Source organism: Octopus bimaculoides, chromosome 14 (assembly GCF_046866305.1).
Source record: "Octopus bimaculoides isolate indiv1 chromosome 14, ASM4686630v1, whole genome shotgun sequence".
Lineage (NCBI taxonomy): Eukaryota > Metazoa > Mollusca > Cephalopoda > Octopoda > Octopodidae > Octopus > Octopus bimaculoides.
The window spans coordinates 55,984,678-55,999,020 of record NC_142941.1 but is presented as its reverse complement, the minus strand read 5'-3'; the positions used below and the strand labels follow the sequence as shown (position 1 = coordinate 55,999,020).

The window sequence follows — 14,343 nt, the reverse complement described above, 5'->3', positions numbered from 1 at the left end:
AGTATAACGCTCGGGAATAGAGACTCAGCATGATTGTCAATAACTTTGACAACAACCCTTACACTACATCAACCCATGTATTTCAGATCTAGTATATGGACCAACAGGTGAAATATCGGCTCTTCAATCCATTCTGTTTTAAAAATCAGGCACAGAGTTCTTAAATTCTTCCTTCAACTGACAGAGGGAAATATCACCCCACACACTGACCAAACCTACTTGTAATTGTGGTTTTTCTACTCTGCTTTTGGCAATGCATAGAGAGATAACCTTTCACTAGTCTTGTTCTTGAATAAAATTTGAAAAAAACAAAACTCTGGCAAACATCTACCTTACTTGGTTGCAAAATTCTGCCAAGCAGATGTTCCCTTGGCTGGTTGGTTCATGTTCAAAATCTGCCCATTGTTAATACCACAGCATAATTTGATTTGTTTTCTATTTTTATTCGTTTGCACATTCTTTATAGAATGCGTTTCCGTTTAAATTTGTAGGAAGGGTGTCCTCTACTGATTCAGTATGTGTAGCAATATTGAAAAGAGTTGGAAACACAAAAACGAAATTAAATATGTTTAAAAAAAAAAAAAAAATTCTTTTGCCTCCCACCCCCTACAAATTAGGGTATTTGTAAGGTTCCATGCTTGAAAGATATATCCCTAGGAAGAAAGATCTTCTTTCAGGTAAACATGGAATAAATATCCAATTCCATCAAAATAAAACAACACAAATAATAATAATAACAATAATATTTTTTCTAACATAGGCACAAAGCCACAAATTTAGGGTGAAGCACAGAGCCAAATCAACCCCAGTAATTGACTGTATAAAAGGCAAAGTTGACTTGAACAGGATTTGAACTCAGAACTTAATCGGCAGTAGCTAAAAACTGCAAGAGATTTTGTCCAATGCTTTAACTCCTAATTTACCATTCTTATTAATAACTGCTTCTAAGATGGTGAGCTGGCAGAATCATTAGCACGCTGGACAGAATGCTTAGTGGTATTTTGCCCATCACTACACTCAGAGTTCAAATTCAGCCGGCATCGATTTTGCCTTTCGTCCTTTTGGGGTCGATGAAATAAGTACCAGTGAAGTACTAGGTTTGATGTGATTGACTAGACTCCTCCCCCATATTTCAGGCCTTGTGCCTATTGAAGAAAAGATTAATGATTGCTTTTAATTCATCATTATAATTAATAATTGCATCTAATTTAAATTGACTTTAATTTAAACATAAGGCTAGCAATTTTGAGTAACAAGTGGATTAAACAATTACATCAACCCAAGTATTTGACTAATATTTTATTTAATGACCCCCCCCCCCCCCCATACCCCCAATCCCCAGAGGGATGAAAGGCAAAATTGAACTACAGCAAATAATATAAAAAGCAGGAAGAAAATCTGTGAGGCATTTTTCTCATAACTCTAAATGATTCTGCAAATCCACCCCATTGCCACCCTAAATTCGGAGAAGTCTTGCACTGCAAATAGCTGCAATTCAAAACAGTGTTGCTGATTAATGTTGTAAAACAGGAATTAAGCACTCAAACACACTTTTGTGTAACAAAACAAAGTTTAACTTCATTTTAGAAAGAACTTCCTGTTCTCTCTGTGAGCAGCTATTTTTTTTTTTTGCTTTGTATCATGTGAATTTTTCTGGCTATTTCTTCTTCTGATTCTCAAGTACAATGGCAGTTAATATCTCAAGTGGTGAGATTAGAATCATCATCATCATCATCATCATCATCATCATTTAATGTCCGCTTTCCATGCTAGCATGGGTTGGACGATTTGAGTGAGGACTGGCGAACCAGATGGCTGCACCAGGCTCCAATCTGATCTGGCAGAGTTTCTACAGCTGGATGCCCTTCCTGACACCAACCACTCCAAGAGTGTAGTGGGTGCTTTTACGTGCCACCGGCACGAGGGCCAGTCACTCGGTACTGGCAATGGCCATGCTCAAAATGGTGTTTTTTACGTGCCACCTGCACAGGAGCCAATCCAGCGGCACTGGCAACGGCCTTGCTTGAATAATTTTCTAACGTGCTGCCAGCACAAGTACCAGTAAGGCAACGCTGGTAACGATCACACTCAAATGGTGCTATTTACGTGCCACTACCACGGAAGCCAAACAGCTGCTCTGGCAATGATCATGCTCGGATGGTGCTGTTAGCGTTCCACTGGCACAGGTGCCAGTCATCGAATATGGTTCAATTACGATTTCGATTTCACTTGCCCCAACAGGTCTTTGCAAGCAGAGTTTAGTGTCTAATGAAGGAAAGGTTGGCATGGGTGCCAGCCGTTGAATTTTTTTTTATCTTGGTGATATTAATCAATGTCTGATTTATAAACTTTTATCTTTTACTTGTTTCAGTCATTGAACTACGACCATGCTGGGGCTCTGCCTTGATGGGGTTTGGTTGAACAAATTGCCCACCCCACACCCAGTACTTAATTTTTTTCTTTCAGTCAAATATTTATTCCCTCAGTCTCTTCTGCCAAACAGCTAAACCAGGGCTGGCCAACCTGGGGCCTGCGAGCTGCATGTGGCCCGCAGACTTTTATCTTGCAGCCTGCTTGATACTTTTTTCAAATGAGTTTATTTAAGTAAACATTTTAAAAAATTTTATCAAAAATTAAATTTGTAATGAAAAGTAAAAATGAAAGATGCTACTGTTTTTGCAACGATATCTCATGTTGATTCACCTTTTCACCTTCACGATAAATGTTTCATTTATTTAATTCCTCGTACTGTTAGCAAAATGCAGTTGGCACTATCTTGTTGAAACCGCATTTTGTGTTGTTCTGAAGAAGGATTGTCGTAGCAAAAATAAATGTCCAATATTGTGTGTGTGTGTGTGTGTGTGTGTGTGTGTGTGTGTGTGTGTGTGTGTGTGTGTGTGTGTGTGTGTGAGTTTCTATGAGTGAGTGTTTGTCTTTTTAAGTTGAAGATTAAACCTTTCGCTTCAATTAAATTTCGAAAATAACAAAGAATTCAGTAAAGTGGTTTTTGTCATTATGAACCTGGTGACTGGAGCATAATTGAACATGAGATTTTGATGGTAGTTCTCAATTTTGATCATTTTAAAAAGAAAAGCTTTTGGCTTCACACACACACACACACACACACACACACACACACATGTATATACATATATATATATATATATGTATGTATGTATATGTGAGCATGTGTACATGTAAATACACACACACACACACACACACACACACACACACATACACAAACATATGCAAACACACAGAGAAACATTCCAAAGTGCAGAGATATTGAAAGATAAAGTAAGTCAAAAATACCTACTTCTTATGCTGTTTAGCTGAACAGTAAGAATGAAAACCTCCACGTCGTCAAAATTAATTAGTCAAACCAAACCCGTGGTTATAATCAATGAAAATAATAATAGACTCTTCCTTACCTGTAAAAGAAAAGAAAAAAAACAAAGATAAATCAATATTTCATGTGAATATGTGAATGTTTGTTATGAAATTGTTGTCTTTAGTTCATTTTTAAACTGCAACAATTAATAGTTATAACAATATTAGTTGTCATTGTTGAAATCGTAGTAGCATTTTTTTTTTTAAATATTCATTTCAAATTTTGGCACAAGGCCAGTAATTTCAGGGGAGAGGACTTGCAGAAAATACCAATTCTATTTTTTGGTAGGTATTTAACATCATGTGGCGTGTTGTCTCCTTGACCAAAATGCTTTGTTTCACATCACTCCAGTCTACTCAGATTCCCAATAGGAGCATTTTAAACTTGAAATGTTAAAGAAAGGGAGGTAACCTAAGTGGGGGATCAGTCTAACATACCACCCACTTTTAAAACACCACCATGTTTCTGGCCTTGGGTACGTTTGCGTTTACTCTGCTGTGAAAACTAGGAACATTTAACAGATAGCCCAGCCAATTTCTTCCTCCTTCACAATTTTGTTTGCATTTTTTTTAATGTTTCATTTTTTGTTCATTATAGCTGTGTTAAAGTTGGAGATTGATTAAGTCCTAACTGCCTAAGTGGGGGCAGGGACCTGCGAAAGCCATTAGCATTGCCCTGCCCTTTACCTCTCTTGGCTAACCATTATTTAAATACTCCACAATGCATTTGGGAGAAGAGGGGAGGAGACCTGTCACTGTATAACACAAGCAGATTTAAAAACGACTGATATAAATTATAACCTGCCTAATAAATAGTTTGGCTTAATAAATCATTCTAAGAGAGAGTTTCAAAGTGGATATGGTCATAAATAATAACATCAAGTAACATATTAAGTTGAGAAACCTTTGGATTGACAAAAACATTAAAAAAAAAAAATTGAAGGCTATCCACAGAGCATGAACCAATAACTTATGTAGCCAAGGCCCACAAGTAACCTTCAACCTTTTTTTTTTTTTAAACATCCAAAGGTACTTTTTAAATCCTTGGATGGAATTTATAATGAGCTATTATTCGAGTGGGTACTGAAAAGTTCCAGACTTTAAGGGTATTTATTGTGAAAGCCTGGTTGGAGGCCCAGCCTTCTGAGTTCTTTCTACAGGACTTAGAAAAACTGAAGGACCGCTGCAATAAGTGTGTGAATCTGAGAGGAGGAATAGTTAACTGACCCTCCTGTATTTTCTTTCACCCAAAGCCAGGAACTTTTCAACACCCCTTGTGTGTGTGTGTGTGTGTGTGTGTGTGTATTTATATATATGTGTGTGTGTGTGTTTATATATATATATATATATACACACATACACGCACACGAGGGGTGCTGGAAAGTTTCTGGCTTTAAGGAAAGGCCTGGCTGGAGGTCCAACCTTCCGAGTTTTTCTACAGGGCTTCGGAAAAATGAAGGATCACTGTAATAAGTTTGAGAATCTGAGGGAGGAATATGTTGAATAAAACTAATCTTCCTGTATTTTCTTTTACCCAAAGCCAGGAACTTTTCAGCACCTCTCATATATATACTTCTATCCACTTTGAGACTCAGGCTTTTAAAGTAATTCATTTTCTTCTCAAAGCCTCTACATTTTCATGATGTAAACCAATAGCTTGTTTGATTGCTCCTTTTTATTGAATGGGGAAGTGGCCCAACAGAAACTGACCCGAGGAGAAGAAGAATAAAACAGCCATAACAGTAAGTAGGTTTATACCCTTTCACGCAAATAAGTGTTTTTAAGACAGGTGGTGATATGAGGAAGGTATTGTTGGTGAAATAATAGCGATAGGTGGACAGAATGGTGGTGGAATGGGGGGGAGGGAGGGGGTGAAGTTGTTTTTTTTCTTGGAGTGGGAGGGTAGTGGGTAGTGGTAGAATGGCAGTGGTAGTGATATGGTGTGTGTGAGGAAGTGTAATGGTGGTGGTGGTGGTGGAGATGTACCGGTGGTGATGGTGGAATGGGTACGGGGGGGGGTGGGGTGAAATTGTGGAGGAATGATGGTATAGTGGTGGTGTGTCTTAGTTTCAGGGGGGAGGGTGTTGCTAGTTACACTCCCTCCCCCCCACCACCACATAACTCCATTTTAAACTATTTTTTGTTATCAACACACAAAGGTTTTTTTGATAACACAACCACAATGTCACAACATTTTCGGTGGAGGAAGGGAGCAGGAGTGGAGCCTATCGACTCTAGGACTCTAGTACGCGAGACTCATACTTATTTCTTCTAGACTGACTCTTGAAAGGTAAAAGACAAAGTCAAATCTATCATCCATTGCCCTCACAATAATAGTGACGATGATGATGATGATGATGATGATTCTAACATGAGCTCAAGCCTGAAACTTTTGATAAGAGGAAGCTTAGTCAGTTAACTAGATCACCCCCAATACTTGATTAGTACATTTTAGGAGAACAGAATGGAGTAAGTGAAGCAAGAACACACACAAAAATGAAAAGTGTTGCTGAAGAGGTCACAGATGTGTGGTGACGAAAGACTTCTGGACAATGAACATGAGTTAAAATAATAAAATAAGGACAGTAATAAACAAGTGAAGAAATATATATATATATATATATATAGTGTGTGTGCTTATTTGGAAAAAAATAATATTAAAATGACCTTCATGAAATACAACACTATATATATATATTCTTTTATTCTTTTACTTGTTTCAGTTATATGACTGCAGCAATGCAGTCATATTCTATCAGGACTTATTCTATCAGTCTCTTTTGCCAAACTGCTAAGTTATGGGGGATGTAAACACACCAGCATCAGTTGTGAAGCGATGGTGAAAGAACAAACACAGACACACAAACATATACACATACATATATACGACTAGCTTCTTTTAGTTTCCGTCTACCAAATCCACTCACAAGGCTTTGGTCAGCCCGAGGCTTTAGTAGAAGACATTTGCCCAAGGTGCCATGCAGTGGGACTGAACCCGGAACCATGTGGTTGGGAAGCAAGCTTCTTACCACACAGCCATGCTTGTGCTTCTGCACATAACAGATACGAGAAAAAGAGGTAGGGTTAGAATTAGATAGGTGGATAGGTAGATATGTAGGTAGATAGAACAAGATATGACAGTGTTTAAATAAATAAGATAAACGTGTGTATGCGTGTGGGGGGGGGGTGTATACATAGTCACTATAGTTGCTGACAAGATATCAACTGCAAAAATTAAAAATATTTAAAAAATTACCAAAATGATGAACAAAACAAATTAACAAAATGAAATTTAAAAAATGTAAAACAGATAATAGAACATTATCACAAGTGCTTACTATTACTTTTGTAAACCAGGTGGATTCCCCCACCCCTCCCCCATTCCGTTGACCTAGTTTTTTTTTTATAGTTTTTTTTTTTCTTTTCTTTGTAACAGAGTAGAAGTGGGGTAGCAGTCTTGCTTTAATTAATCTATCATGTTTTGATAATAGTTAAGATCATCTCAGTAGGGGAGTGGGGACAAGCAGAACAAACAACAAAAACTGGTAAATGCATAAATAAAGGGGGGGGGGAAAGAAATTTTTGATGATTCAAGACAATATACAGAAGTTCTGGAATATTTTCTGCAGTTGGAAACATTGTGAGTAGATGGTGAGAGAAGGGGGGTGGGGAAGAAAAGAAGGGGGAGAGAGAAAGAGGGAAAGGGAGAAACATTGTGCGTTCTGATATTTATTTAGATTCATATGTTTATGCCTGCAGACATACGGAAGTATATACAGTCATAAGTACACTATTTATATTAGTGAGTATATACACATATATACACATGCATTTACACTTTCATATATACTTATCTGATATATATATATATATGCAAACATACATCCACATATATATGTATATATATATACACACATCAAACCATGCCAGCATGGAAAACGGACGTTAAATGATGATGATGATGATGATGACAATGATGATACATCCAAATATATGTATACATATATCTACACACACATATATACATACATATATCCACATGCATATGCATACATATATCCAAATATATATGCATACATATATCCACACACACACACACACACATATATATACACACACACAAGATACATGCAAGCAGGTACACAGGACATGTATAGATATGCCTTGCTATATCCTTCTAATGATAGGATTAGTTACAATTATAACACACACACACAAAACCTTACCACAAGCAAACACCTACCTATAACACACACACACACACACAGAGGTTAATAGGAAAACAGTTACCACAAAAACAAACAAAACAACAAAAAAACCTCATCCAAAATGCACCCATCAAGGTAAAGTCATAAATATCAAAGTAAACAGTCAGATCTGAGGGAAGTTTTATGATGGTCTGTGCAAGCAATTAGTGAATATAAATACTTGGAAAGTAGAATGGTAAATTGGTTTGCTGGAAAATTCTGAAAGGTTTCAGGGAGTAGATTTCATCATAGTATGTTAGCTACTACTACTACTACTACTACTATTACCACTACATCGTTATCCTCATCTTTGTCATTATTTTGTTTTTTCTTTCTTTCTTTCTTTTTTTTTTTTTACTTCATCTGCTTTTATTTCCTTATTACCAATGGGTAATATGGAGGTGATAAATAGCTTAGTGGTTAAGGGTGTTGTACTTAGGATGATAAGACTGTGGTTTCAGTTCTTGGGCAGGGCAATGTGATGTGTTCTTGAGCGAAACGTTTCATTTCACATTGCTCCAGTCCACTCAGCTGGCAAAAACAAGTTATCTTGTGATGGACCAGCATCCCATCCAGGGTGGATACATATGCCACAGAATCTAGGAAACTGGCCTTATCAGCCTATAGTTTCCAAGTGAGCTTTGACCCTTTTTTTTTAAATGTATAATGGCACGTAAAAAGCACCATCCGAACATGATCATTGCCAGGCCCACCTCATTGGCCCCTCTGCCAGTGGCACATAAAAGCACCCAGTACACTCTCGGAGTGGTTGGCATTAGGAAGGGCATCCAGCTGTAGAAACTCTGCCAGACCAGATTGGAGCCTGGTGCAACCCTGGCTCTCCAGACCTCAGTCAAACCGTCCAACCCATGCCAGCATGAAAAACGGACATTAATCGATGATGATGATGATGATGATGATGATGATAAGATGGGTCTACAAGAACAACAACTATTACACAAATAAATGCAAATAACCACAAACATGTTATCTCCCTTGCTGCCTCATGCAAGCACTCTGTGTGTGTGTGTGTGTGTGTGTGTGTGTGTGTGTTTGAGAGAGAGAGAGTGTGTGCTCATGCACACACATTTACACATCATCATCATCATCATTGTATGAAGTCCATATATTATATGTACGACTGTATCCATGTAGATTGAGAATGTCCGCGTGTATGCATTTTATAATGTTGGCTGAGTGCATATGACATGAAATTTTGAGTAGCAACAAAGGGAATCATTAACTGATTCCTAATAAACATAAACTCTACAACATGAATAAAGTACTTTCCCTAACAAACAAGATAATATATCTATATATATATGTATATATATATATATATATATATATATATATATATATATGTATGTGTGTATTTATGCATGCATGCACAATTATTATAGCTATTTTATGTTGTCATGTTTGCTTTTGTCATTGTCCTGTACATTCGTTAGCTAGCTATTCCCAGTGACTTTTTGCCAGTGGCACCACTGAGAGTGAACAATATCAAGAATAAAAGGCACACAATTGTTAGGATCTTTTGGACACTGACTGACAAGGAATTAGCTTCGGATTTTCCGTTTATGTTTTTGTAAAATTTTCCATTTGCTCTGTTTTTGTTAAATCTTCAAACTTGTATATATATGTATGTGTATATACATATATATATATATATATTTAAGCAATGATAAATCTCTGAGTGAAGTATAAACAGTAGCTGCATGACATCATGAAGTATATTTGCCACCTAAATGTGGCTAACCCTTAAGGGTTGATGCTACTGTAGCTTGTAGCCCCAGGAAGACTTCTCCTCTGGCTGGATTTTGACACACTATCTGGAAAAAGTATATATATATATATACATATATATATATATATATTCTTTACTCTTTTACTTGTTTCAGTCATTTGACTGTGGCCATGCTGGAGCACCACCTTTTAGTCGAGCTAATCGACCCAAGGACTTATTCTTTGTAAGCCTAGTACTTATTCTATCGGTCTCTTTTGCCGAAAAGCTAAGTTACGGGGTCGTAAACACACCAGCATCGGTTGTCAAGCGATGTTGGGGGGGACGGACAGACAGACACACACACACACACACACATATAAATATATTCATATATACGACAGGCTTCTTTCAGTTTCCGTCTACCAAATCCACTCACAAGGCTTTGGTTGGCTTGAGGCTATAGTAAGAAGACACTTGCCCAAGGTGCCACGCAGTGTGACTGAACTCGGAACTATGTGGTTCGTAAGCAAGCTACTTACCACACAGCCACTCCTACGCCTATGTAGAAAATTCAATTAACTGCTACCGTCAACCTAATCAAATGTAATAAAAACACTGCAGCAATAATTTCTTTCGATGTTGTGGCTATCAATGTTGTTGTTGTTGTTGTTGTAACTTACCTTACTTAGATTTAAAATCTATTTCCGTTCCATTTATTTTTTTTCAGCATTTTAACATGAATTTTCTCAAAGACATTATCAATCAATACAACCACCACCACCACCACCACCACTAATTATAATTATCGCTACTATTATTCCCAATTTCAGGTCTTGTACCTTTAGTAGAAAAGATTATTATTATTATTATTATTATTATTATTATTGGCGAAATGATTAGCAGTATTTCGCCTGTTGGTACGTTCTGTGTTCAAATTCTGCCGAGGTCAACTTTACCTTTCATCCTCCCGGGGTCGATAAATATAAGTACCAGTTAAACGTGGGGGGGGGGGGCGATGTAATCGACTCATCCCCTCCCGCAAAATTGCTGTCCTTGTGGCAAAATTTGAAACCATTATCGCCATCATCATCATCATCATCATTATTATTATTACTATTGTTTCAAATTTTGGCACAGAGCCAGAAGATTTTGAGGGGAGGGGGTATGTCGATTACATCTTTTATTCATGCACCATGTGTATTTGATCCTACTTTGTCCAATGTAGCATCCAACATTATCAGCTTCTTCCATTGTTATTGTGTGTGCATGTGTCTGTGTGTCTCCGTGTTCTGTGTGTGTGTGTGTGTGTGTGTGTGTGTGTGTGCATGCATGTGTGTGCATGCACATGTGATTATTTCTTTACTTTTTTGTCACAATCAGATACAACGAAATATAGGGCAAGAGGTGAAAGTAAGGATGTTACGCATGATTATGTGTGTGTGTGTGTGTATGTATGAGTACGTGGGTTTATATCTGTATATGAACGTGTTGTTATGTATGTGTATGTATGTTCACCTGTATGTATGCACATACAGGTAGGCATGTGTGCATATATGTAATTTCATGCATTAGCAGATCTCATGCGTGTACACATTCATGTATGCACATGTATACACACACACTCACACAAATACATGTTTGCATGTTAGTGTATGCGTGTCATACATGTGCATAAGCATTAGTGTGTGTGTGTGTGTGTACGTATTTATTTATACACACATAATTACATATGCATGCTAATCAGTATGAACCTAAAATTAAAAGGAAAAGAACAAAGACGGATTTTACACACACACACACATGCACACATATACACAAATGTATATATATGTATATATATACATGCATTACATGTGTGTGTGTGTGTGTATATATATATGTATGTATGTATGTATGTATGTATATAAACAGAAACACATACATGCTCTTCTCTTCACCATTAATCTCAACTCCCCCTCCCCCACACCTGCACTTCCATTTCACATTGAGACAGGATATGAATTCTACAATGGAACAGCAGAGGGGGGAAGGGGGTGGGAGAAATTAGAGGGGAGAAGTCAGGGAGGGGTGGATGATGATGATGATGATGATGATGACGATGACATGGGAACAAATCAGATTGAATTTGATGCTGTTACTGTTGCTAATACTGCTGCTGTTGATGATGATGATGATGATGATGATGATGATACTATTGTAGCTATTTTTGTTTCAGTTGTTGTTGTTGCTGCTGCTGCTGCTATTCTTGCTTTTGTTGTTGTTTTTTAAGTGTTCTTGTTATGGTTTTTTTTCTTTTCTTTGTTTCTTTTTTGTTTTTTATTGTTCGAACTTTTGTTAAGAAGGCGACTGTTTTCTTTCGAATTTATTTAACAGGATTAAAAGCAATCAGAAAGAAGTGTAATATTGAACTCTTCAACAGCAACAACGACAACACTGATGATGACGATGATGATGACAGTGAAGGACAACGATGATGATGATGATGATGATGATGATGATGATGGTAGCTGCTGCGTCTTCAATGTTCTTTTTACTTTTTCTCTTTTCATTCACAATATCAGCTGCTGTTTCCCACACAAAGATAAACAAGCCTATATATGCAGTCGCACTAAAAAAAAACACACACACCCACACTCATTACATATTCATCACATTGTGCCATGGCAGTACAATCAGATATTTCTATGTTTGTTGTTGTTGTCGTTTGAAATTCATTCCTCCACCCACTTTCGCATCAAGCAAGTGCAAGGACACTGCGGTATGCAAGTCCTGATCGGCCCCGATTTTTGGCAGACATTGTGCACCTAAGCTACATGTCATCTGTAGGTTGTACCATTTCATCTGGTGGTTGAACCATTCCATCAGGAGATTGTGCCTCATTTCCTCTGGCAGGTGAAACATTTCATCTGGAGTCTGTATCATTTCACCTGGTGGTCGTACCATCTTATATTTTACTTGTTCATGTCTTTTTTACTAGTTTCAGAATTTCGGGGTTTTTTCCATTTTTTTTTTTTTTTTTTGCCATGAAAGTATTGAACAGGTACAATCATTAGAGTATTAGATAGAATATCTCATAGTATTTGTTAACACTCTGTGGCTTGAGTTCAAATCCCACCAAGGTCAACTTTGCCTTTAATCTTTTTGAGGTTGATACCAAAGAATTACCAATTCTGGGCAGTGAATTGGTAGAACTTTTAGATCAGGAAAGATGCTTTGCAGAATCTGTTCCAAGCTCTTTGCATTCTGACAGCAATGCCTGCAATGATACTGGCATCAAAGTGCATTAGGCCTACATCAGGGGCTTTTCCCCTAGATAGACATTGCGTCTCTGATTACACCACAACTTCAACTAACAATACCGCTAATGCTAACTTTCACCGGCACATCTACCAGGCCCACCCATAAGCAGGTTTAATGCCATTATTGTTTGGTGCAACCAGGATATGGTCAACAGTTGTTTTAATGAAATACACTCCAGTTCATATAAGCACGGAAAAGTGGACATACAACGATGATGAGATCTTTTTTTTTTTTTATTCATATAATTTCTGCTTTCCATGCTGACATGGGTTGGACGGTCTGACAGGAGCTAGCCAAGCAGAAGACTGCACCATGCTTCACTGTCTGTTTGGCATGCCTTTCTTAACACTGACCACTCTGCAAAGTGAATTGAATGCTTTTCATGTGGCACCAGCACGAGCAAGGCCAGTTTTGGCATGGTCTTTTACAACTGAATGCCCTTCCAAACACCAACCACTTTACAGTGTGGACTGGATGCTTTTTACGTGGCACCAGCACAGGCAGGGTAGCACCAGCACCGGCAGGGTGGAACCGACACTATTGCACTGTACTGACAAGAGTACTGGCTGTTGTTATAGCCACTGGTCATAATGTGCTTCTTCACATTGTTACAGCTTTCAAATGATATGACTCCAGCGGCTACGATGGCAGGCCAACCGTCCACTTGCAGTGGAATGTCAGTCCATTGCAGGGCCACCCATTTACAGGTGTAAAGAGAAATGAAGTGTTTTGCTGGTCTGGGAATCGGAACCACAACCTTACGACCATGAGTGCAACGCCCTAACCACTAAGCCACACATCACACACACACACACACACACATACAAGTACACGTATACATATATGTCCAACCCACATCAGCATGGAAATCAAATGTTTAACAATGATAATGATGGATATGTGTGTATGTGTGGGTGAGTGTATGTATATATATATATATATATATATATATATATATATATATATATATATATATATATATATATATATCACATCATACACATACATACACTCATACAAACCTTCTGCATGCACCACCCCCAACACGCACCACCCCCAACACGCACACACAAATTTCTTTGACAAATTCTATTAAGGAAACCAAACAAGTTTTATAAGAGTCATTGTCTTTCATTTCTTTTTTTTTAAAAAGCAAATATAGGTATATTTTATGAGTATGCTTTTGCCTCTGTGCGTGTATAGGTGTGTGTGTGTGCACATTCCACAAAAGAAGTTATACACCCTATCCCAAACTTTACTCAACTGATGCTGGCGAAGGTGGTGGAGGTGGTAGTGGTGAAAAGAAAGAAGAACGAGGGTGGAGGAAAGTAGGGAGGGCTACAAATGAGTCATGAGAAGCATCAGACTTTTAAGAGGGGAATGAGGTGTGTTTTAAAAAAAAGAAACACAACTAAAATATAGAATACACACACACACACACACAGATATATGTCTATGCACTTGTGAAAGTCGGTATATACACCTGGTTGTGCATGTGTTCAGGTGCATGTGAAGCATAAGACTGACTGTTATTGATGTTACTCAACACTATAAAAAATAATAATAATAAAGAATTAATGGTTATGGAGTATGTTCCACCACAAACAAGCTGGTCATCTTTCCTCTCACCATCTTCCTTGTTAAGAATACTTCTCTGTCTGTCTGTGTCTCTGT

The 14,343-nt window shown here is 37.7% G+C and overlaps 1 protein-coding gene across 2 annotated transcripts in view; it reads right to left on the bottom strand.

The window, feature by feature from the left end:
* The window catches only part of LOC106874412 (alpha-1,3-mannosyl-glycoprotein 2-beta-N-acetylglucosaminyltransferase), a 156,110-nt gene that overhangs the window by 66,809 nt on the left and 74,958 nt on the right, over positions 1 to 14,343 (bottom strand). The window contains exon 1 of one of the 2 annotated variants that reach the window (XM_089363003.1): positions 3,320 to 3,436. The exons of the other annotated variant lie outside the window; for it this stretch is intronic. The gene's annotated coding sequence lies outside the window, so the exon portion shown is untranslated. Of the gene's footprint in view, positions 1 to 3,319; positions 3,437 to 14,343 lie in introns of those variants that run through there. 2 annotated transcript variants of the gene reach the window in all.